Genomic DNA, 23,644 nt, shown 5'->3' with positions numbered 1-23,644 from the left:
ATCATCCCCCAATGGAAACAGCTGGTTTCACTGCTCAGGGGATTATCCTGAGCCATCCAGGCCAGATCAGTACTGGCTTGCGAGGCAGGCCACCGAACCGCTCAGCTAAATCCCTGGCCCCAATCAACACCTTTTAATGGAAACAATTTCACCAAAAATCTGTCACAGAATTTTGAGGCCATTAAAACAGAGTTTAATAAGTTTCATCTTTTGGTCAATAGAAAACTTCAGTTCCTCATAACCCATTTCTGGTGTTAACCCTGAAACTTGATGAGAATATAATTCGGGCTGCTTTATATCTGTGGGAATCTACTTAGAGTGGAAGGTACTGTTTAAGTAGTAAACAGGTATGGGGGAGGGCTGCATTGATGCACCTGTTAATATAGCAACACTTCTGTATTCTGTAATTTATAATTTAGGAGATTTAATAATAAAACATGTCAAATCTAAAGAAGAAGAAGAAGCAAGCAACAGAATGGGAAGAAAAATTTACCAGTTATTTCTCAGACAGATAACTAATATCTAAAAACTCCAAAAATAGACCCTCCAAAATAAAAGACTAAAACCAAAAATGAGAACTAAAATGAATAGACAATTTTCAGGAGAAGAAACACTAATGGCCAATAAATAGATGAAAAATGTCCAGCATCTTTGGCCATTAGGAACATGCAAATCAAAACAACACTAAGATTCCACCTTACTTAATAATGGCCATCAAGAAGAACTTAAAAACAATAAATACTGGCAAAGTTGTTGAAAGAAGGAAAACTTCTACATTGTTAGTGGGGATATAAATTAGTCCAACTATTTTGGAAATCAGTATGGAGATCCCATGAAAAATTAAAAATAGAAATTCAATTTAGCCCAGCTATACCTTGCCTGTGTATCTTCCCAAAATAGCTACAGATATCATATTACAGTTCTAGCTGCATACCCATGTTTAGAGCAGTGCAATTCAAATAGCTAAATCATGAAAGGCACCTATAGTGCCCACCAACAGATAAACGGATAAAGAAAATGAGAAGTACTCTCTCTGCCTTAAAAAGGGAGAGATTTGAGTCACTTGTAGGAAAATGAGTGGGTCTTAAGACCACAGTACTGTGCGAAGTGAAGTGAGTCAGTCACAGAAGGTTACACATCACATAGTTTCTGTAATGTGAGAGATCCAAAATAAAATACTTCAAAGAGCAAAATAATTCTGTTGATGGTTTCTTTTGCAGTGCAGAAGCTTTTTAATAAGATGAGATGCCACTTGTTGATTCTTTGTGCTAGTTCCCGTGCTACTGAGGATTTGTTTATAAAGCCTTTTCCTATGCCAATGTCTTCAAGACTTGTGCCTAACTTATCTTCCAGCAAGTTTGGTGTTTCTGTTTTAATGTTTAGATCTTTAATCCACTTGGATTTTAATTTAGTGCATGGTGAAAGATAAGGGAAAAAGTTTTTACCAGCTGCTCCTCAGACAAAGAACTACTATCTAGAATATATAAAGAACTCAGAACAATCAGCGCCCCCAAATATAAAGACCCAATTCATAAATGGGCATCTGAAATGAACAGATATTTCTCAGACAAAGAAATAAAAGCAGCAAGTAAGTATATGAAAAAATGCTCCACATCACTGGTTATTCAAGAGATACAGATGAAAACAACAATGAGATTCCACCTCACCCCACAAAGAATGGCTGCTATAAAGAAATCAATCAATAACAAATGTTGGCAGGGTTGTGGGGAGAAAGGAGCCCTTCTCCATTGTTGGTGGGAGCACAGACGGGTGCAACCACTGTGGAAATCAATATGAAGATACCGCAAAGAGCTGGGACTAGAGGTTCCATTTGACCCAGTCATCCCTCTCCTGGGTATCTTTCCAAAAGAATTAAAAGAATCATATGACAGTGATATATGCACACCCATGTTTACAGCGGCACAGTTTGTAATAGCTAAAACTTGGAAACAGCACATTTGCCAATCAGTTGGAAACTGGATGAAGAACATGTGGTTTTTCTACAAAATGGAATACTACTCAACCATAAAGAATGAGAAATTAGATTCATTCATAGGAAAATGTATACATATTAAGGATACATTCCTAAGTGAAATAAATAAGTCATGCATGTGTAAATACCAAACAGTTTCTCTGGTGTGAAAAACTATAATAATACATAAATGACCATGTGAAATAGGAAGAAAAGTGCTAAAGGTGTAGGGAAAATGGGCAGGAGAAGTCAAGCTTTAATATATATGATTTGTAGTCATAGGGGGAAAAATGTGGACCCAATACCTAAGTCTAACAAGAACAATTTCCTCTGGCAGCAGAAATTTCTAGAATACTGAAATATACAATGTAGGTAGAAGAAACTGGAAACACCAGCTAAACTCAAGTGCGCTTTACAATAATGTGTAATGATGTCATTATAAAAGGTAAAATGAGTATTAATAGTACAAAATGCAGAAACTCCCTAAATACAGTTATATTTGCTGCATATGTTGCTTTAAGCTGAGGTTCATCATGGTGACATAGATACTACTACTACTTATTTGAAAATCATTCAACTGTTTTCCCTAAAAGCATGAATTCTAAATTTGGGATTGATAGCTTTTATGTTCAGTGTAAAAGTCTCTGGTAATTCTTAAGTTTACTCCACCCACAAGCCACCTTCTAAATTCATTCTCCTTTCATCGTTCGTACACTAGGATCTCTGCAACTGAGATCTGAACTTGAATAGATGGGTTTCCCTGATAAATTTCATTCACTATCTATGCATTTATTCAAGGCCCCATTCATTTATGCATCTGTCCATTTATTCATGGACCACATGCCATATGCTTCCCACTGGGGACACCATGAATAATTCACAAACCCACTAAACACTGCATTTGTTTGAAGAAAGAGGGACCTAATATATTTTAAATATTTAAATATAAGACTAAGAAAGTATAGCAAAATGTTAATGGTGGTGTCTTGAGTAGTATTTTTATTGAATGTTTTGTTCTATCTATATTTACTACCAAAACATGTTTAATTTTATAGCCAGAAAAAAATGTAATAAATTAAAATTCTCTAGATTGAAATAAGAGATTACCTTCTTCAACCAAGTTGCATGACATTAGATGGTATGATAAGATGAAAACTGCATGTATGATCCAGTATATTCCCACAGCTCCTAGTGCAATGGGCTGGACAATTGACTGCCCAATAGTTCAACAAATGTATTAATCATCTAACAAATCACTTGTGTTTTGTCTTTATTTCACACTAGTAAGGTAGATTTATATATTTTCTTCCTGTAACTTATAATAACCACATGTCCAAAACTGTTCTGTTCTCCCCTCCACATGAACATGATTCCATAATCTTACATAGGAGCCAGATTCATCAGAGCATGCGATCTGATTTGGGATTCAAATAATGTGCCCCATAAAGGTTTTAACTTGATTGGCTTTCCCAGGAGTCTGATTGCTTTTTCCTTGGCCTGTTGTTTTTTAAACTCTCTTTCACCTGGGAATAATTTCTTATGAAATCATCTGCAATCAATCCTTTTCCTAGTATCTTGCTGCTTGGGAACCGAGCCCAAGATAAATTGTGCGTCAGCCTTGGGGCTCGATGCTAAAAACACAATGAAGGGTAAATGAGATACAGGCACTGTTGTTTGGCACAAACTGTCTAAAAAAGAATATGAAACATCAAATTGATGTTAATATAGAGTGTTAGAAGCAAGCTCTCAAGAGTCGAAGAGCACGTTGATAAAACACAAAATCTTTTAGGCTGGCAGTGGTTAGGAGTGACTTACCAAAGAAAGTGGCATCCAAGCTGAGATCTGAAAGCTAAAAAGGAGTTGTGCAGGTAAGTGGTGGTATGGTAAATTGCAAAGGAAACTTCATTCGCATAGGCCCAGAGGGGAGCAAGTGCCCAGCTGGATGTAGAAATCTAAACGTAGCCTATATATTACTGCATTTTACTATAAATCCAAGAAAAATTATAAGCAGCATTTAATTGGATGAAACCTTCTGAAATGGCCATTTTGGTATGCAATAAACATATCTGTGTACTTCTGTTTAGTACTTCTAGTAGTTTATAATATAACAGGAAAGTCCTGGTAAGAATTATATGGAGAACAACAAGAAATATATATTGTTTAAAAATCACAAAGGATCACTCTGCACTACAGTGGTCCAGATAAGGCCCAGTGTTTTAGCCAGTGACAGGCAGGATGACAGTTTACAGAGAGAAGCAAAGAAAAAAAGATTTTTTTTTCAGTACCAGAGATTGAACTCAAGCCCTTGCACTTGTCAGGCAGGCAGTGCGCCACTGAGCTACACCCTCGGTGAAGAGAAGCAAATTGTACCCCAGAAGAGATAGACTCCAAGGGTAGAGAGAGACCCCAATCTTACTCATCCCCTCCCTCTGCATTCACATTTGCTGACTCATCCAGGTAGCTCATCATCCCTTTCTCTGTCCACACCAATACTCACATTTTTCTACAATCTCTTTTATTAACTTTGACTTCTCCAAAAGACTGAGTTATTCCCAATATAAGAGGTACTTATATTTAATATACTCAATGATTAGCGTATAGTCTGTGTTCAAACTGTCTTCTGGATGAAGGAGTTAAAGAATAAATGAAAAAAACTGTTGCTTTTGGCTTTTGTTATTTTTCAGTATGAGCAGGTTGTCTTACATCCCAAAGCCCAAACTCAATGGTTCCTCACAGTCTAGGCAAGAGCTGTCCAATACAAAAATAATGTAAGCCACATATACAATTTCATTTTTCTTTATAGCCACACTGAAAAAAAGAAAAATGAACAAGTAGAACTAATTTTAATCATCTATTTTAATATTTCAAAATTATCATTTCAATGTGTAATCAATATTTTAAAATTATTAAATATTTTACATTACTATTCATGCTCCAGCATTTTTTTAAACATACAGCAAAACTTGATTCAAACTAGATCCATTTCAAGTGCTCACTAGCTAATAGTTACTCTAATAGACAGTGTAGATCTAGCTGTTACCTGAAAATATGAAATTAACATTTTTCTTTAAAAAATAAAAATAAAAACTCTGCAGAGTATGGTGGTGCACACCAGTAATCCCAGCACTTGGGAGGCTGAGGCAGGAGGATCAGCATAAGCTTCAGACAAGCCTGGGCTACATAGTGAGATCAAGGCCAGGCTGGACCACAAAGCAAGACTATCCCAGTGCTCCCCCGAAACACAGAAAAGAAAAATTATAATTATGATGAGATTTTCACCAGCATCCTTTACCTCTACTCTCTAGGTACCAATACCAACTAAATGACTTCAGGGCCATAACTTCCCCAGTTAATAGGGAATAGGACCATCCCTTTCGATGGTGACTCAGGAGTGTTTGGGCTCCGACAGTCCATGGGAGCAGTAGGTCTCATGAGGACTTATCTGCAGGAGAACTGCCATGCCACCAAGGAAAGCCTGCACGACGTGGGGCTTATCCTAGAGTTTCCACCTGCTGATGCTTCACTCACCTGCCAAGGCATCCAAGCATTCTCCCAGCACAGGACACTGCCTGGCCCCGATTACTGTTTGTTCGCGTGGTGTGCCACACAGAGGCAGCCTTGCCCTGGCTTCCTCTCTTATGTTTCATGTAGAAGTTTGAGACTTCCTACTTGCTAACAATAGGACTTGATTCTGGATGAAAAACAAACAATTTACCTTATTAAAAAAAAGTTCTTAGAGCACACAGTTGGTGGGAAGGCTAAAATGTCAGACTCACAAAATAGTTAAGAATTCAAGGAAATTCTGCTTCCTTTGAATACTTGACTCCAAGGCCGCCATACCTTATGGTTTGGCGTTAACTCCTTTGCAATCTCTAGTTGATTTCCTTTGTACTTATATATAAAATACAAGAAACCTTACATGTGGTTATTGCTCTGTTCTGAGGACCTGTGAAACATGAGCTGAACTGAGGGATAAACAGGAGGTGAAGTAGCAGAAGAGGCTAAGAAGGAACATTCCTCTAACAACAAATAGCATTGCAAAGGGCCAGTGGCCAAAAAAGATTCCTTTGGAAAGTCCACAGGAATAATAACAATAGTAATAAAAAGCCAGTGAGGCCAAAGGAAAGAACACATTTATCTCTTGATTACCAGTTTTGCTCAACCAAGTGTCCATCAAGGCAAGAATAATAAAGAATCAAGGAATGATGTTCTTTGGGCTGGTTTCTTGAAAACTATTTGAGAAAGTGGCCAAGTTAAAGGTTCTTATTGAAGTTAGTGACCATTTAAATGAGAGCTCCCAGAGCTGGTTCATGAACCGGTTCCCATGTGCTTACAGAAAAGCAGGGCTTCAGCGAGCCCACCCTCTGAAAATAAACTGTCTTCCAAGTTCTGCTGGCCTGACTAGCTGACACCTACCTACATCAGCAGAGAAAGGGGCTCTGCAGAGCCTTTTAGTTACCTGTTACCAGCATAAGACCTACATAAATGTAGGTTCACGGGGTACAAATTTGATGCCAGGCTGATAGGTGCCCCATTAAAAGTAAAGAAAATGCGCTTCTAAGATAGCCTGAGTTTCTGACGACAGCCCTTGGAGAAACTGGAAGAGCCTTTCACTTGGACTTAGTTGGTCACTGGATCCATGTGACCGGTGCAGAATGAGTTAAAGCAAAGAACAATGTCTCTGGTAGGACAAAAGCTCTGCCCCTCACAGATGAGCATCCAAAAACAAGGCTGAAGGACAGCAAAGCACAGTTTCCTGTCTTCATGTGCACTTCCTCAGCCCAGCCATGTCCCTGAGGTGCGCTGAGTGATGGCACAGCCACACTCCTCTCTCTCAGTGCTTGGCTTACCACCTCTTCAGCTCCATGGAAACTAAAAGAAGCAGCTGTTTCAGTCTCACTTGCAGCAAGAAATTCTACTTTGTAACTACGAGCCTATCTTCTCAGATTGGGGCAGGGGCACCTGCTACCAGGAGCCATCTGCTGCCAAAGGTCAATGACTTCACTTGGCTTTACCCTGATACTTTTGAGAAAGTTTTCATATTTGGAAGAAACCGTCACTCAGTGTGCAACCTGGCTCCATGTTGGAAAGAAGAAAAGACTGAAAATGTCTCACGGAAACAGTCGGAAAATTAGGGTCGATAAGTCACATTTTTGTTGTCCCAAATTTGTGGATTCCAAAGCCCTGCTTGGAGGAAACAGAAAAATCAAAGAAAGGCAGAAAGATCTAGAATAGTGAGCAGAACAAGAAGTAGGGGAGAAAAGGAAAAGTGAAAAAGGAGATGGAAGTAATTCGGAGGGTTATGAAGAGACAACCGAAAAGAAGGGATGAGGAGGCCAGAGCTAGAATGATCATGGCAGAGAGGAGACTGAGAAGGGTCAGAGGCAAACACGATAGAGAGACAAAAATGGAGAAGGTTGAGGACAAAACCAGACAGAGCTAGAAAGATAAGGGACTCCTGAAATGAGCAACAGGAGGATATGCGAGAAGGAATATGTTCCTTCATCAAGATCTATGGAGCAAATTCCATGTGAGGCTCGTGGGTTAGTACGTACTGGGACTACAACAATAAGGGAATTAATGGAGCCACAGCAATACAGAACTATAGCACATAAAACAGACACTGTCCGAGAACAGAGTGGGATGCACAGCTTATTATGGACTGGAAGAAGGACCTGGCACCTTTTGGGGAAAGATAAAAATCTTTTCTTTTTTTTTTTTTTCTTAAAATAAAAGAGCCACCAGCTCAGTAGTTAAGAAACAGGAAGTTCATCTGTGCTATTATAGCCCTTCTTTTAGCTGAATTTCACGAATTGCAGCTTTCCTATATATTCTCTGTCAAAGTCTTCTCTCTCCTATCAGAGTCGTCACTGGCCTACACAGTAACTGTGCAAATTAAAACACAAACATAAAAACTACCTTTTTTCAAGGTGATTTACTTCCATCTATTGGAAAATTGTCATAATGAGCAGGGCTTCCTTAGAGCAAATGCTTTTGATGCTACCTGTCAAGTTGCCTGAGTATATGTGCGGTTGCATGTAGATGTCAGGGACGACTCCTGACCTGTGTGCTCCTCAGTGGTGCCACCCTCAGCAACCCTGCCAGCACGTTCACCCTCAGGCCAAGGCTTTGGTATTGAAACAAAAGAAACATTTGCTCAATGTTCTTGTCAAAGGCTTCTAAACCAGAAATCTTCAAGTTGATATGCCCCATAGCTGAACTTGCTTTTGTCTAAAATTAAAAAAAAAAAAATCAAAGTAGTTAAGATAAAAATCCAACATTTAACCTCTCTTGAAATACTTGCTCTGATTAATACTAAATCTGTTTCCTCATTGCAATAACTAATTGGAGCAGAGTAGCTCTCCTTCCGGTAGCCAAAGCATAAGATCCCCCACTCTCCACTGTGCTTTTTCAAGCTTAGAACACAGAGGCCAGGCAGTCAGTGTCATTCATCATAACTTTTCCACTGCTGTCTTGTTTAAATTTAATCTACTTCTCAGAGCCAGGCATGGTCGTGTGTGCCTGTAATCATAGCTGGGAGGCGGAGGCAGTAAGATCGCAAGTTTAAGCCTTTTATGACTTGTGCCTAGACATCACCCCAAAGCCTCATGTGGGCATAGGTGTGCAGCCACATTTTGAGCGCTCAATTCTACCTGTGGCCAGAGTTTACTGTACCAGGCACCACAGACATAGAACACTTTCATCACTGCAGAAGTCTCTGGTGGAGGGTGCTAATGTAGAGGACAAAGGACCAAGATCAATCTTCCCCTCCAATTCTGTGCACTAGGATATGACATTTGGGAGATCAATGTATAGCACTAGGATCATAACTTTAGAAAATTCTGTATGTACGAGGTCTTATGGCCACTGTAACAAATTACTATAAACTTAACAGTTTAAGGTAATGCAAATTATTATTTTACAATTCTGGTAGACAGAAGTCCAAAGTGGGCCGCTCTGGGTTTAAATCAAGATGTCAAAAGGAACTGCATTCCTTTCTGAAAAATCTAAACAAGACTCTACCCTGCCTTTTTTAGCTTCCAGAAGCTTCCTCCTTCCACCTTCAAAGCTAGTTGTGGCCAATCAAGTCTTTGTGTCTGAGGCTGTGCCTGTCTCTTCTTCCCTCTTCTAGTTCTAAAGACTTGTGATTACATTGGCCCCACCCAGATTATTCAGGATAATGTCTCTATCTCAAGGCCACCTCATTAGCAGCCTTAATCTTATCTGCCAACCTAATTCCCCCTTGCCATGTAACGTGTATTCATGGGTTGCAGGGTTAAAAAAGATAGACATCTTTGAAGATCATTTCCATCTACCATACTGTGTTAAATGAAAATAAGCAAAGATCTCTGGCAAAAATTCAATTAACTTTTAATAGTCAAAGAAAAATGGGAATTTCGAGAGCCACACCCTCTCCCTCCTGGAGCTGCCATCGCTTCTGCATCAGGAAGGTAGCCGCGCAGGAATCTGTGAACCCCCATAACTCCCCTTACCTCACCCCACCCCTGCACTCTCAAACCTCCTGCTTGGGCCAGTCTTTGGACCCACTCTGCAGAGGCAGAGGTGGACATAAAGGGTATTTTTCTGAATTCCCAACTTTGAACATCTTTAAAGAAAGGGCGTGGGAAACCTGTAGTAGAATGGTGTGGAGTTCAACTGTTCAGAATGTAGGGGAACTCAATCTGGGCCTTGCAGCCCAAGGTCAGTCTGCATTGTGGGGTTCAGCCATCAGCTAACTGAGACCAGGGGTCTTGTGTCCTAGCTCTGTCTGAGCCATTAAATGGTAAATATACTATATTGAAAAGTTTGTTCACTGCAGACATGTTCTGGACTGCTTCTTGATTTCAATTTAATTCAAATGGTTTAAGGGTGATAGACTAGTGACTACCACAGGTGGTCAGTTTCCAAGTTGTGCTTGATCACAATGTGTTGCTGATTGTATCAGTTGGGATAAAGGATTGCGGTTGATGTGAGGAGCTGTTTTCTCTGATGTTATGAAGATGAGAATGTCTGTGGGTCATTAGAGACCCAGAAACTAGGGTGCAACTATATCAGGAAGATTTGAGTGATAACCCAGAGATTAAACCAAGGACAGCCCGACAACAAAAATAAAAATGATAAAACACTAAAGCAAGACACAAAGACAGACTTCCAGTTCACCAATGGCAAACAGTAGGGCAAACGAGGATGAAAAAGCCGACAGTGAACCACCAGGACACCCTGAACTCAAAGCACAGAAAGTAACTAAACAGATCAATCAGGCTCTAGAAAAATTCAAAACAGAAATAATTTCCCAGATAACCATAGAGATGGTGAGTAAAATGAAAGTCGTGATTCGAGATTCTAGAGCAGAAACTGACAAAAAAAAATAGATGAGCTTAGAAACATAATAGAAGCCATGAAGGCCCAGAATAAGAAAGAAATGGAAACAATGAGCACCCAACATAGGAAAGAAATGGAATCCATTAAACAGATTAAAACGGATATCCAGGAGATTAAAAACTCTACTTGAAAGCATACGAAACAGAAGAAAAGATCGCGAAGATAAAATTTGAGATATAGAAGATAGGATCGCACACAGTGACTGTGACAAGAGAGGTCTATTAAAAACAGTAAGGGAGCATGAGAAATCGATCCAACAACTCCTAGATGATGAAAAGAAGAATAACATAAGACTGACAGGAATCCATGAAGTAGCAGGAGAAAATACAAATGACTTAAAAAAGCTGTTCGCAGAATTAATGACAGAAAACTTCCCAAACAGAGGGGAAGAATTTGACATTCAGATAACTGAGGCATATAGGGCCCCAACTAGCTACAATCAAAAAAAAATCTACATCTAGACATATAATAATCAAGATCCCAGAAACCCAACAGAAGAACAAAATACTACAAGCAGTAAGAGAAAAGAAACAAATCACATACAAAGGAAAGCCCATTAGAATCACAGCAGACTTTTCAACACAAAACCCTTAGGGCAAGGAGAGCCTGGAATGAGATATTTCAAGTACTAAAAGAGAACAACCTCCAACCTAGATTGATGTATCCTGCAAAATTCTCTTTCAGAATGGATGGGGAAGGGCGGGTGTGGTGGCGCATGCTTGTAATCCCAGCACTCGGGAGGCTGAGGCAGGAGGATTGCTGCGAGTTCAAGACCAGCCTGGGCTACTTAGTGAGTTCCAGGTCAGTCTCAACTACATAGTGAGACTCCGTCTCAAAAAATAACAACAACAAAAAAAAAACCAAAACAGAATGGATGGGGAAATAAGATACTTCCACGACAAAGAACATCTGAGAAACTACATGAACACCAAACCAGCACTACAAGCAATTCTAAACAAGATCCTAGAAAAAGACAATGAAGGCAACAACACCATGAGGCCCAACAGAGCAAATAAAATAGGCAAGGCAAGAAACTAAAAGGAGAAGGTGAAAAAGTAAAAAGAGTCAACAAAAGGCCAATAACATGTCAATAATAAGTCAGTACATATCAGTTATAACCATCAAAATCAATGGCCTCAACTCACCAATCAAGAGAAATAGACTGGCAAAATGGAATAAGAAGCAAAATCCAACAATATGTTGTACACAAGAAACACACCTAGTGCAAAAAGAAGCCCATAGACTGAAAGTAAAAGGATGGAAAGCAATTCTCCATGTGACAGGAGCCCAGAAAAAAGCAGGGGTAACAATCTTATTTGCAGACAAAGCAAATTTCAAACCAAAAACTGATCTAATATTAATGATGTAGGACGGTACTATATCATACCTCTGTGAATATAAAATATCTTGTATCTGCTTTATGATACATAGTAGTGACCATGCTTTATCAGAGCTATATTTAATTATATTACTCTAGAATGTTCTCTTTCCAGATGATGATTATGATGCTAATAAAAAAAAAAAAATGGTGCCAGGTACCGCAACAACAGAACTGTGCTGTTTTCTGGATATTATTCTTTTCTTTGTTTTTTTTTTTTAATGCAATGTGCTGAATGTCTATAATTTTGCTCAGATGACTGCAGAAGCTGGAAAAGCTGTTGCTGCTATTGATGCAAAACATACTGCTATTATTGGTCTTTTTATATAAATATTGTACAGGGGTAATGCACTGTATTAAATAGGTAAGGTCATATCTATGTGGGTTTGATTACAGAAACTAATAAAGTATTCTCTAAATAATGAAAAAAAATAATAAGATAAGACTACAAGAGCAAGAAGCAATTTAAATATGTTAAGGGACCATTTTCATCTTCAGAATTAAGGATTATTTTAATCTTACATCATTGCCTTTTCTCTTTTACTTCCCTTTTTAGTTTTATTTTAGGATTCCCTATTTTTAATGTTCATACAGAGATCTCTTTAACTGAAATACCAAATAGTTTTTCTGGTGTGAAAAACTATAATAGTACATAGCATCCTAATGAGATAATTAATAATGTGAAATAGGAAGTAAAGGGCTAAAGGTGTAGGGAAAGTGGGAAGGGTGGGGGAAAGGTAATAAGGGAAAAGAAAAAATATGACAAAATGAAAAAATGGAAATAAAGTGTTTGTAAATGGGGAGGGGAGAAGGGGGTAAAGGGAGGGCAGGGACAAGGGGGAAAAAATGAGAATCAAGACCTATTATGTAAAGGTACAGGATCCCAATAATGAATGTAACTGTATTGTATACCCGGATTGTACCAATAAACTCAATTAAAAAAAAATGGGAATTTCTAGAGGAACTGTAGGATACAAAGTTTGTCAAATCCATTTCATTACAGAACTTTTTTTTTTTTTTAAAGGGGGAAGATTTATTAGCAGTGCTTCAAGGAACAAACCCTGAAAAATGCCATTGTAGGAAGTCAGGAAGAATTACTCAGAAAGAGTAATCTTTCTAGATAAAAATCAAGATAACAGCAGAATGGTCTCTAGCTAGCATATTTAAATTATTTTGCAGGTACTTAAAGGGCCCTGCTGAGTTCTTGTTCCTTTCAACAGGAATCTGTGGAGAAGGTCAAAGTGAGTTAGCTACACTGAAAGTCTACTGGGCTGACTGGGTCTGTTTCATATATTTCCAGGGGCATGAATCTGCCTGGGGTCCACACTCCCAACTCACTAGAATTTTCATGAAATACAATTTTAAAGGAACTTTGAGGGATTCTAATCTAAAGGCTTGAGGTATTAGTGTGCCCTATATCATGCAACTGGCTTGCTTTTCTACAGGGACTCTAACAAGAAAGGTACTAAGTCCCTTCCCTAACTTTCTCCCCAAAGTTCTGTTATTACATCCCTAAGCCAGGAAGTCAGGAAATAAAAAGATACTACAAAAAGGATGCGATTGGACAGAGTGGATGATTTGGGAACTCTATGCATTTAAAATGTGAACAAAGGGACCATCTATTTTCAAGGATGAGCAGGAAAGATAAATGACTTTGTACACTGCTACCCATCCTCAAGTGGGAAATTAATCTGCTGCTGATGTTTCTCCACTAGGTCAACAAACAGCCTTACAGTGTGTGCTGTAAGAAAAAGGCTCAGCTCTATCCAATTCCTAACAGAGATTTTATGATACATTTGAAACTTTTCAATGTTGTTAACAAAGTAACTTTGCTATTTTTACAATACATTTTCCAGTTCTGTTATCTGTTACAGATGGAGGTTGATAAATAGGTCCTTGCAGGAAATAGTATTGATCACAAAACCAATATTTACATCATTAAATGAGCCATATTCAGGAAATAATGTCAATTCAAAAGTGGAAGAAGATGGTTAGTTCTTGATTAATTAGTAATCTTGGAATTATAAAAAATGCACAGGATATTCTGTTCTTTTAATATTTTAGATAATAAGTCAACAAATGAAAATAATACATACTTTGTAAAAGATTCCACACATATTCTACATTAATTTTAAAGAATTTAGATTAGTGTAATTAATTTAAACATATGAACCTAGAGGTATTGGCCTATTTTCTGAACAACAGTCTTAAATCTCTTTCATAAGACTATAGTGATTTCTCACAAGATCTCAGGAGAGGAGGGTGACACTGATAAGGTAAGAGGATGGCTGTAGTAGTGGAAAGATTTCTGCTTAAGAAATGTGGAGTAACCTTTCAGTCAAGGTCTACCTCTAACTTTAGTAAACATTTCTGAAACATTGATATCTCATAAATAAAATGATAGTGCTGCATTAATTAACTTCTAAATTGTCTACATCTGAAATAGAGGAAGTGCTGATGAGAAAAAGATAAGAGACAGCTTCTTGAATGGATTTTTAGTTTCCCTTCCAAATAACTCATCTCACCAAAACATAAGTGGCCAAAATACAGGGACAAGAGGTGACCCAGGAATATTGGATGTGTCTTATATTCGGGCTAGTAACTGAGGACAGAGGAGAAATATGGGTATGATGTCCTAGAAGTATAGGTGGAAGCTACTTAAAGACAGACTAAGCAAAGTGTTGTACTGATAGATCATGCAGAGAGATTCATTTACAGTTAAGTTGGCTGGAAGTTCTGATTAAATCTCTTTTAGCAGGAATACTATCTTGATTCTCTGATTTAGCCTGATAGGTAGTTTATAAAAATATTTATTTGCTGAGTATTCCCATTGATATTAGGTGTCCCATTCCTGAGACACAATATCCAACCCAACACCCACAACTTAAAGGAGGAAGATTTAATTTAGCTCACAGTTCAGAGCATCCTCGGTTCGCAGGCTCCAAGGCAGAAATACCGTTGTGAAAGGGCAAGTCAGAGCAAAGATGTTTAGTGCACAGTGGCTAGAAAACAGGCAAAGCAATGGTGCTAAAGAGGAATGAGCCAGGTACCAGACACAGACTCCAGGCCCACACTTCCATTACTTGCTCAGTTATGCTGAGAAGTATGCACCATTAATCCTTCAGGTAGATCCCAAAGTCAGTCAAGTTGACTCCACCCTAACTGCCACATCCTACCCCCCTGTCAACTTCATATCCAAACACTTATCCTTAAACCATACTTAACTTCTAAGCAAAGACCATAGCAAGTTCATAATTCTGCATAACATAATATAATGGTTCTGCATACAAACAGATGCAACAATCCTTTCTCCAAACTTTCAGCAGTTCCAGTGCTTTTCAAAAGTCTAAGCCTCTTCTGAGACTTAAGGCATACTGCTAGTTGTGAATCTCCATAAAAATCAAAAACAACTTTCAAGGTACAATGATGCAGGGTAAATGCTCCCACTACAAAAGGAGAAAGTAGAGGGTAGAAAAGAATTGGACCAAAGCAAAACTGAAACTCAGCAGAGTAAACGTTATGTCCTATAGCTGCCTATTCGGTATCAGTGGGCACACAATGTAAATATGAGTTCCAAAGGGACTGGGCAATCCCATCCCTGTGGCCTTGCCAGTTGACCATACAGCATCTCCTTAATGAACATAGATGCAAAAATCCTCAATAAAATACTGGCAAATAGAATGCAACAAATCATCAAAAGGATATACATCATGCCTAAGTAGGTTTCATCCCAGGGATGCAGGATGGCTCAAAATTTTTGAATCAATGAATGTAATATAGTACATAAAAAGGAGCAAGGACAAAAGCCACACAATTGTGCCAAGAAATGTAGAAAAAGCATTTGACAAAATCCAACACCCATTTATGATTTTTTTAAAACCCTGATAAAAATAGATATTGAAAGACTTTACTTCATACTAATAAAAGCATTTATGGCAAACCCAGGCCAACATATTAAAGAGGAATGTGCCCTCTAAAATCAGAAGCAAGAAAATAATATGCACTATCACCCCTCTTATTCAATATAGTACTTGAAACATTAGTCAGAGCAGTCAGGCAAGAGAAACAGATAGAAGGGAAAATTATAGGAAAAGAAGAAATCAAATTATCACTATTTACTGGAATCATCTGTAGATAAATGGATGTACCTGTAGACCATAATTTTAAGTGAACTAAATTAGACACACGAATTTAAACATCTCCTTGTTTCTCTTGTATAAGAAACCGTAATGGAAACAAAGGAGAGTGGAGGGTGAAGGGAAGGAGGGGAAAAGAGATTTTATAAAAAAGAGAATGGAAAGAAAAAAATGATAACAAAGCTTCTCTAAATGGGGAGGAAAAGAAGAGTTGAAGGGAGAGGGAAGGAATGGGAAAAAAAGAAGAATTAAGATATATTATGCACTGGTACAAATTCCCATGATGAATGTGATCATTATGTATGGCAAATACGCACCAATAAAAAAATTAATGAAAAAATTATTACTTGCATATAACATGATCCTCTGCATTGAACACCCAAAAAGTTCCACCAAAAGACTTGCAGAATTAATAACAAAATTCAGTAATGTTGCAGAATACAAAATCAACATACTGAACCTAATAATAAAATTACCAAGAAAGAAATTAGAGACAACACCATTCTCAACAGCATTAAGAAAAATTAAATACATTTGAATTAACATAGCAGAGGGAGTGAACCTCTACAATGAAAACTATAGTATTCTGTTAAAGGAGATCGAAGGGACTATAAGTATATGGAAAGGTTTTCCCTGTTCCTGGATAGACAGAACCAATATGGTCAAAATGGTCATACTTCCAAAACCAATATACATATTTAATGCAATACCAATCAAAATACCAATATAATTTCTCACAGAAAAAAAATCTTAAAATTAATATGGAACCAGAGTGACCCAAAATCGCAAAGCAGTCCTGGGCAACAAGAACAAAGTAGGAAGCAACACAGTCCTAGACTTCAAATTATACTACAAAGCTACAGTGATAAAAAACAACATGGTACTGGCACAAAAATAGACATGTGGACCAATGGAACAGAATAGAGGATCTAGAAACAACTTCAGACACACTCAGCTACCTGATCTTTAACAAGAGGGCCAAAAACTTACACTAGAAGAACGATAGCCTCTTTAATAAACAGTGCTGGGAACTGGCCCTCCACATAAAAAGATTAAATCTAGACCTATATCTTTCACCATCCACTAAACTAAAATTGAAATGGATCAATAATCTAATTATTAAAACAGAAACACTTAACCTACTATAAGATAAAATAGGTAAAACTCTTGAAATCATTGGCGTAGCCAAAGACTTTCTCAATAAAACTCCAACTGCCCAAGAAACAACATCAAATAGTCACCCAATGAAACTGTATCAAATTAAAAATTTTCTTCACAGCAAAGGAAACAATGAACAAAGTAAAAAGACAACATATACAATGAGGAAAATTTTTGCCAGCTACACCTCCAACAGAAAATTAATATCTACAATATATAAAGAACTCAAAAAATAATTGACTCCAAAAACCAGATACAATGAAAAAAATGGGCAACTGAAATAGACATTTCTTAGAAGAAATATAAATGGCCAATAAATACAAGAAAAAATATTCAATATCATTGGCCATTACAGAAGTGCTAATTTAAAAAACACTGAGATTTTATCTTATGCCAGAAAAAATGGCAGTCATGAAAAAATTAAATAAATGCTAGCCAGCCTGTGGTGAAAAAGGAGCCTTCCTACATTGCTGTTGGGGATGTACAATCAGAATTAGTACAGAGATTCCTCAAAAGCCTAAAAATAGAAATTCCATTTGACCCAACTATCCCCTAGAAGGCATTTTTCCAAAAGAGTTAAAGATATTGCTATCTATATTAGCAAAAAGGGCAGGAATTGATTTAAAGACATCATATTACAGTGAAATGTGTATACCAATGTTTATAGAAGCACAATGCATAATAACTAAATCTCGGAAGTATTCCGAATGTCCATCAACAGATGAATGCATTTAAAAAATGTGGTATATATACCTAATCGAATACTACTTCTCTGTAAGGAAAAATAAGTTTGAGCCATTTATAGGAAAATGAATAGAACTTCAAAACATAATGTTAAGTGAAATAAATCAGACGTGTAAACTCAAATACTGTATGATTTCTCCTATGAGTAATCCAAAATATAGATAAAGTATACATAAAAATAAAAGACACATTAAAGGAAACAAGCAGATAGATTTTTGCATTGGGAAGGGAAACAAGAGATAGAAGGTGGAGAGAAGGGAGAAGGGAAGGGGATGTGGAAAAAATTAAGATGTACTGTGTACATGTGCCAGCTACCTATGATGAATATAATCATTGTGTGTTGTAAACGTGAACAAAAAAACATTAAAATGTTAGAACAGGGGCTGGGGATTTAGCTTAGTGGTTCTGCCACCTGCCTCGCAAGCACAAGGGCTCAAGTTCAATCCCCAGTACCAAAAAAACAAACAATAACAACAACAAAAAAAAAAATGCCAGGGATCTACCTCAGTGGTCCTGCCACCTACCTTGCAAGCGCAAGGATCCAAGTTCGATTCCCAGTACAAAAAAGAAGGGGATCTAGAGATGGAAAGAGGGAGGAAGAAGGGGAAGATGGGGGGTTAAAAAGAATCAAGATGTGTTAAGTAAATGTACCTACTCCCTAAAGTGAATGTAAAACATTATTATTGCAGACATGTACTAATAGAAAAAAATATCAAAGCCAATCAGGTTAAGACTCAACCCTAACTGCCACATTGTCCTACGATCATGTTGACACAGCTCTGTATATAGATAAACCTTCTTTCTGATTTATAGTGCATAAACAAGGTGAAAGTAACGATGATGCCCTTAGCATTTACTGAAGGTTTTCAAACACAAAACACTTATTTCTGTCATCATCATCATCACATTGTCATTATTATTATTATTATTACTATTATCATTATTATTGTTGTTGTTTTGCTGTGCTGGGAATCCAACCTAGGGCCTTCTACATGATAGACAAACACTCTAACACCAATGTATGTCTGCAGCACCTGCATTAGGAATTTAAAATATATTTTCTCTCATTCTTAGAGCTCTACAAAGTAATAGTCTCAGTTTTCCTACTGAGAAAAGTGATTCCTCGTAAGATAGAAGCTATAAAGTACACATTCATATTGTTCCTTTATTCACTTCAGTATTCTGTTATGATGCCAAGAGTACTATTTAAATGATAATAAAAAAGCAGTTGTCTTTTCAGTAGGACACTGAGTGCTTCTTCGGATCACGCCTGGTGGTTCTGCCAATTGTAACAGAACATGGAGGCCCAGAGGGAATGGACCCCGAGGGTGTCATCGAGAGCAACTGGAATGAGACTGTTGATAAATTTGATGAAATGAACTTAAAGGAGTCTCTTCTTTGGGGCATCCATGCTTACAGTTTTGAGAAGCCTTCTGCCATTCAGCAAGGAGCTATTATTCCTTGTATTAACGATCCAGAAGGTAATTCTTGCCCTTGGAGACTACATGAGAGCAACTCATCATGCCTGCATCGGCAGAACAAATGTTCGAAATGAAATGCAGAAACTGCAGGCTGAAGCACTGCATATTGTTGTTGGTACACCGGGAAGAGCGTTTGAAATGTTAATTGGAAGATATCTTTCTCCAAAATGGATCACAATGTTTGTTTTGGATCAAACAGATAAAATGTCAAGCCAGGAGTTTAAGGATCAAACCTATGAGTTTTTCCAAAAACTAAATACAAATATTCAGGTTGTGTTGCTTTCTGCCACAACGCCAACTGATGTGTTGGAGGTGACCAAAAAATTCATGAGAGATTTAATTCAAGAAGAATTGACCCCTGAAGGAGAATCAAACAGTTTCACATTAATGTTGAAAGGGAGGAATGGAAGTTGGATACACTTTGTGATTCGTATGAGACGCTCACCATTACATGGGTCATTTTTCTCAATACAAGGGGCAAGGTGGACTGGCTCACTTAGAAAATGCATGCCAGGAACGTCACAGTTTCTGCTCTGTTATGGTGACATGGATCAGAAGATGAGACATGTTAAAATGAGGGAATTCCCATCAGGGTCAAGCCAAGTTCTGATCACTACTAACTGTTGGCTCGTGGAACTGATGTGCAACGTGTCTTTGGTTATAAACTATGATCTACCTACCAATCATGAAAACTGTATTTACAGAATTGGCAAAGGGGCTCAATTTGGGAGGAAAGGTGTGGCTAAAAACTTTGTTACTGAAGACAAGAGGGTTCTTCAAGACATTGAGACTTTCTACAACACTACAGTGGCAGTGGATGAAATGACCATGAATGTGGCAGACTTTATTTAATTCCTGGGATGAGATAGTTTGAATGCAGTGAATAGGCGATCACAACATGCCTTGTGCTTCTTTGGGGATTTTTGAATCTTGTCTCAGTGGATCAGAAATACAGACTTTGATAGCAAAGCAATATTAGTCATTGGCTTTATCCTCTTTAGAGTTAGAATGTTGGGGTAAGTATAAAAGATGGGGTCTGTAAAATCTTTCTTTCTTGGAAATTTATTTCCTAGTTCTGTAGAAATGGTTGTATTAGATGCTCTCTATCATTTAATGATATACTTGTGGACTAAAAGATATGTAAGTGCTGTATAAAGTCAGCTAATTATGTTAATCTAGCATATCTGCCTTTATTGTGTTTGTCTTTAGCCTGAATAGAAAGGCCTTTAAAAGTGATTTTTTTTAAGAAAGCATTTGAAGGCTGGGGATTTAGGTCAGTGGTTCTGCTGCCTGCCAGGCAAGTGCAAGGTCCTGAGTTCGATCCCTGGTACAAAAAAAAAAAAATTGAAAGCATTTAAACGCATTTTGTTTGGTATTGTATTTATCCAATAAAGTATTTAATTAATGCTAAGTGTGAACTGCACCCTACTGCTAAACCCCAGTAATCATATCCTAGTAAATCATATCCCCAGTAAAATTGCCATATTGCACATGTCTTAATGAAGTTTGAATGTTTAATAAATTGTATATTCACTTTTTTTAAAAAAAAGCAGTTGTGTCATTTAAAAATCACTTTTAAAATTTGATGTCTGTGAGTGTCATAAATAAACACTGACGTAATTTCAAAGGTTAAATAGATCTCATGTAAATGTCAAAGTTATTTAATCAATCATGAATTCCTGGATATGTTGTTTACAAATTTTCACTCCTTTTAATAAGAGATGAATATCTTATTCATCAGCATCTTTTCATGGAGGTAATTCAATTTTTCTTTAGTTTGAATTCCAAAAAGTGAAATTATCATAACAAGTAATATGTACTTGGGTACCCATTTGTTAAATTGACATTCCCCAAAAATTTTACACCAATTTAGGCTGCCATAAACAATGCATGAGATGACGTTTCCTCACATTTACAACAACACTAAGTATTAGCTTCTTTTGTATTATTAGCAAATTTTATGACATTGTGGATAACAGCTTATTTTTAACTGTATTACTTGGATTACTCCTGAAGCTGACAATTTCCTCATAGGCTTATAGACTATTTGTTAATTTTTTTAAATTGCTTGCTCCCAGAATCTTAGGGATATGCAGTAAAGTGTCACAAACCTTGAACTGTGGTTTTTATTTATTGAAATGCCCAAAGACAATTTTTTTTAAATCTGAGCAATTTTAGTATTGAAACTTTTGGAAGGTATTCTAACACAGGATTAAACTGCTCTTGGTGTCTTTCAATTCTTATATTTGCCCAAAATATAGGACGCATGAGATAGTTAAGGTGTTATATACACAAGTAACAATCACATAACATATAAGCACCAAGGAGATGGCAGAAAAAAATTCTAATTTTAGTATCTGTGCTGCCAAAGCAAGCACAGAAAAAATTCCAATTTAGATGTTTGTGTCACATGTATGCTCTCCCTATCACGTTTACTGGGTCTGAGCTGCTATGAATGCTAGCTACAAAGAGCTCACAAATGGCCCTTTTTCAAAAGCCTTGTCTTCTGTGGATAGGAGCCACATGGGAGGAAGGTTATAACTAATTCCCAAGTCAGCCCATAGCCAGAATCAATCTATCTGAGGGACAGAAGACTGAATCCCTTGTTTGAGGGAGGGGGAGTTTCGCGATATGATTTATCTTCTACCTCACCAGCAGTGTGGATCAGGTCAAAGAGTGACTTTTGCTAAGAATGATAACTTTAGCAGGTGTTTTCCCTTCACCATCCTGCTTCCCTCACTCACAAGTTTCTAAGAGTACCTATCATAAGTCATGTGCACCTGGATCCCTACCCCAAGCAGTACTTCTAAAAACCTAGCACAAGATATTGAGGGTTAGGAAGAGATACACGACATTTCAGGTAATTCTTGTTTTATGAATGGGTATTTAACACTCACTGTGTGGGAAAAGATGCCAGTATTTCATGTAGACAGAGTAAGTAAAAGAAGGCACTGAGGCAGAACCCATCAGATGCCTTCATTTAATATAGTAAAAGAAATTTCCTGGGCATTGTGGAGCATGCCTGCAATCCTTACTTCTCAGGGGTCTGAGGCAGGAGAGTTGAAAGTTCAAGGTCAGCCTGGGCAACTTGGCAAGACCTTGTCTTAAAATAAAATGGTATAAAATAAACAAAACAAGAACCAGAGCTATAGCTCAGGGGTAGAGTACTTGCTTATCATATGAGAGGCCTTGATTCAAGTTCAAGTGCTGGGGAGGGGGGACAAAAATAGAGAAAGAAAGGAAAAAAAAGAAACTTGGGGGTTACAGAAAGAAGTATTCCTTAGACACAAGAAGGGCTACAGGGCTAAATAGTAATCTCATTTAGGGCTAAAAAGTGGCTTAACCAGAATCCAAATCCTTGACTCTTCAGTAATGGACATTGAGTCTTAGGGAATTATTTACTTTCTTGGGTAAAGTTAGAATAAATGTGATTTCAGTGTTTTAGTGTGGCATAAAAAGACACTGTTTGCCAAGATTTCCATTCAAAAACACTCTAACCTGCAGCAAAACCACATTACTTATCAGCGGAACTCTACCAAGTGATCAGTCAAAAAGACAAAGCATGAAATGAAGGTAAGGAAGATGAAGCTGCCAACTCAGCAAGACCTGACAGATGTTCAAGAATTTAGGCTAATTAACTGACCACACGGTTGATGAATTAAAACAGCATTCTTGTTTGGAATGAAGTACAGTTGGCTTTCCAAGTTGGGGGTGGGGGGGTGATAAAGCAAAACAGGGGAGACATAATGGAAGTTAAGATTAAAAGTAATGAAAAGGACTAAAAAAATAAAGATACTAATAAGCAAATAGGAATTACAGCAATTTAGATTATCATCCCACAATTGAATAAAACAAGAATCTAAGACTTCGATGCTTTAATTGTAGAACCTTCAAGTCTTTTAAAGAAAATCACTGAAAATAATGGATTGAGGGTATATTTATGATGCACCATATACTAAATAAATTCTCCTAGAAATAAGCTCTGCTTTTAGAAGCTAAAAATATTACTGTTTTTTAAGGAAAGATTATTATTTTAATAACACAAATTCCCTCTGGTAGGCTTACTAAAACACTCTGAAATGGGCATCAGAATGCAGAGAGGACCACCTAGTACAGGAAGCTTGGTACAAAGTAAATCCAACCTGCTTTGAATGTCCTTGTGCTCCAGCTACTTTCCAGTAGCTCAAGTAAAATAAAAACAACTTTAAAATTTCAGTTTTTGCAAGGGTAATACAATGACTTGGAAAATACACCATCTCAAACACTAGTCCTAGTCCTGTTTATGTCACTGACCAATTCTGTTACTTTGCCGAAGTCATACTGTTTCTGTATCCTTGTTCTCTTACTTGTAAAATGAGTTTGACTAAGTTAAATTCAACTCTAAAGTGCTATT

General features: G+C 37.4%; 1 protein-coding gene and 1 pseudogene across 7 annotated transcripts in view; one reads left to right on the top strand and one right to left on the bottom strand.

The window, feature by feature from the left end:
- The window catches only part of LOC104854315 (immunoglobulin-binding protein 1), a 563,742-nt gene that overhangs the window by 396,331 nt on the left and 143,767 nt on the right, over nucleotides 1-23,644 (bottom strand). The window lies entirely within an intron of this gene.
- On the top strand, nucleotides 19,180-20,103 carry LOC104854344 (annotated as a pseudogene).

Source organism: Fukomys damarensis, unplaced genomic scaffold (genome assembly GCF_012274545.1).
Source record: "Fukomys damarensis isolate Sample0158 unplaced genomic scaffold, DMR_v1.0_HiC HiC_scaffold_28, whole genome shotgun sequence".
Lineage (NCBI taxonomy): Eukaryota > Metazoa > Chordata > Mammalia > Rodentia > Bathyergidae > Fukomys > Fukomys damarensis.
Note: the sequence above shows the minus strand (reverse complement) of the source record. Positions and strands in the feature narration are given on the sequence as shown.